Source organism: Helianthus annuus, chromosome 9 (assembly GCF_002127325.2).
Source record: "Helianthus annuus cultivar XRQ/B chromosome 9, HanXRQr2.0-SUNRISE, whole genome shotgun sequence".
Classification (NCBI taxonomy): Eukaryota; Viridiplantae; Streptophyta; class Magnoliopsida; order Asterales; family Asteraceae; genus Helianthus; species Helianthus annuus.
The window spans coordinates 95,492,386-95,495,867 of NC_035441.2; positions in this window are offsets into that span (position 1 = coordinate 95,492,386).

Consider the following 3,482-nt stretch of genomic DNA (forward strand, 5'->3'; position numbering starts at 1 on the left):
TCCTACTTTTCTACTATCTTTTCTACATTCCTTTAATTTACAGCTTGGTTTCATAGATTTACCTTGTCAATCAGATGACAACTCTCAAACATAATGAGGACTAAGCTAAAGATTGTTGTTTATCTTTCAAACTTTTATAAAACAACCTTATGTTATTGAACTTGGCAGAATCATAAACCCACCGAGCTCACAAGCTAAGACTATAGTTGTGGGTTAGATTTGAAGTCGAATCCAGCCAAGAGGATGAACTGTTCAAACAAAACCAAACTGTTTTCATCCCAAAATAGCACCATTCGCACGAAAGGCCCTGTTTCATCCTATTCAGGCATTTTTCCAAGTGTTGAATGTTACTCAGATCCCCATCTTCAATATGGACGATTCTGTGATAACAGAGTATGAACTGTTGGGCCTTGGCTTCCAATCTAGTTCCACCCCCTCACTTAAATTTGCACACGAACACCCAAGCAGCTTCCTAGACCTAGAATGAGTTAACACCGTCCAGCCTCCAACACTTGGTTCATTCCTTCTATGTTGAGACGACACACCCGGGTTGTCCTTGTTCGGCTGTTCGGCCTTTAAATTCTGTTATTTACTTTCTATATTCATGACCAACCGGTTTGTTAACTTAGTTAATAAACTTGTGTTTTGGTGAACTTATAATGAGGTTACTACCTCCATACATGACTTTTGTAATCTATAGGACTATAGGACTGTTAATATACTACATAATATAACTAAATAACACAACTGAACTGTCACAGCCCCCGATCCCTGATTCCCGGGAACGGGCGGCCGCGAGCCAGTTTCGGTGGTATCACGTTAATTATTCAATTTGGCAGCGGAAATTTTCATCAGGACCGTAGTTAGGAAATATTTTATCAGAGTAAACCACCACATTTATAATATTAAACACATGGGTAAAACCCAAGTTTTCAGTACATAATTTCATAGGGATACACCCTATTTTATTTAAGAAAAACATCTATTTCTTTTTAATTAACTTTATTGCCACTTTTCCAAGCCTTCAGTGCTGTCCAGCTGGCTTCTATTTGGCTTTCACATTTTGTTACCTGAAACGCGTTTTAAAAACATTTTGTCAGTGGGAAATACTGGTGAGTGAATACCAGTTTAATCAAGTTGAAATATCAATCATTTTACAGTATTGAGGGCACATCCGCAATTACATTTGTTTCCAAGAAATAACAATTAACATCAGTGGTACTGTCATACTCAACTTGTGGAATGTTACCACGCCAGTAACAAATTTTGTATACAAAACCCCAACATACCCACTATAATTGTATTCTTTACAAATACTCAATAACTGCTTTGTCTATATTTAATTTAGTGAGGTTTTGTAAAAACAGTAAACAAAAAGGTTTACAAAAGGTGGATCAACTCACAAAAATGAGTACATAAAAAGAAGGATCACTCACATTGTTGTCTTAGGGTTTTCAGTAATGATTTCCTGGAATAATCTATAATTTACACAAATGCACATGTGTTAGTATAATAACCCATTTTAACATTAGTAATACCCTCCCTGAGACGGCATTCCAACGACTACGTCGGGCAGAACCACGACAGCCGTTACGGAACCCTAGATCAATCGGGCAGAGTATCTAATACGTCTCCATGGGTTATAATACTTACATCGTAGCAGAACCTCGCTAATTAGGGGTATAATACCCGACTATAATGCCTCTAATTCAAAAATTGGGATTCGAGATTGAATTGTGAGCGAACGGAAATGAAATCAGATGCCATCTATTTATAGTTGCTGAATTCGATTTTCAGGCGGCCCGCGTAGGGTAAGGCGAAGCCTTACGCGGCCCGCGTCAACACCCGGTCAACATGTAGCTTAGCTGGGTCAGCGTATAGGTCCGCCACGATGTCGACACGTGTCGGCTCAGGGTGTCTCCGCGTTTACTGATCTCTAGCGGCCCGCGTAAAAGTAAGCTTAGGCTTACGCGGCCCGTCTAAACTTAAAACTCACCGGACTAAGTTTCAGCCTTGATACCGCCCGCGTAGTGTTGAGGTAGGATCCTACGCGGCCCACCTCAACTTATATAAACTTGTTTTTAATTATTTTTAATGTTATGTTATATTTCGGGCTCGGTTTTCACATACGGGGTGCATATAAAGGCATATTGAGACATTTTAAGATATATTAGGGTGTCGGAAAAGTTATAAGGGTATCGGTTTATGTTAGGGCTGTTATATCCTCCCCACCTTGTTTTAGAGCTCGTCCTCGAGATCTACTGGAACAAGTGTGGATATTTCCTTTGCATTTCCGATTCAAGCTCCCATGTGTACTCAGGTCCTCTTTTAGAGTCCCATTTCACTTTGACCAAAACTAATCTTTTATGCTTGAGATTCTTAACTTTCCTATCTTCAATCTGTAGAGGCCTCTCTACAAACTTGAGTTGTTCATTTACTTCTATATCCTTAAGAGGTACTATGAGTGATTCATCAGCTAGGTACTTTTTGAGATTAGATACATGAAATACATCATGTATCCCTGCCATTTCCGCTGGCAGTTGTAGCTGATAGGCTACAGGTCCTATTCTTCTAATAATATCGAAAGGTCTAATATACCTGGGACTTAGCTTTCCTCTTTTGATGAATCTTACTACTCCTTTCCAAGGAGAAACTTTCAGTAATACTTTATCTCCTGCTTGAAATTCCAATGTTTGCTTCGGTTATCAGCATAGCCCTTCTGTCGATCACGTGCTGCTTTCAGTCGTTCCTTGACTTGAATGATTTTATCTGTTGTTTCCTGTACTATCTCAGGTCTAGATAGTTGCTTTTCCCCAATTTCTGCCCAACAGACTGGGGTTCTGCACTTTCGTCCATAAAGTGCTTCGAATGGTGCAGCATTGATACTTTTGTGATAACTGTTATTATAAGAAAATTCTATTAAAGGTAAGTGATCATCCCAATTACCTCCAAAATCAATTACACAAGCTCTAAGCATGTCCTCCATGGTCTGAATTGTTCTTTCACTTTGTCCGTCCGTTTGAGGATGGTAAGCTGTGCTTAGATTCAGCTTGGTTCCCATTGCTTTTTGGAAACTCGACCAAAAATGAGAGGTAAAACGGCTATCCCTATCAGAAATAATCGATAAAGGTATTCCATGTAACGAAACAATTTCATTTACATACAACTTAGCTAATTGTTCCATACTGAAAGTTTCCTTCGTTGGTAGGAAATGAGCTGACTTAGTTAGCCTATCTACAATCACCCAGATTGTATTATTACCTTTTCTTGTTTTGGGTAACTTGGTAACAAAATCCATTGATTCCCATTTCCAAACTGGCATTTCTAATTGCTGCAATAATCCTGAGGGTTTCTGGTGTTCAGCTTTTACTTGTGAGCAAGTTAAACATTTAGAAACATAAGCTGCTATGTCCTTTTTCATTCCTATCTACCAGAAATTTTTCCTTAAATCTTGATACATTTTATCACTTCCTGGATGCATC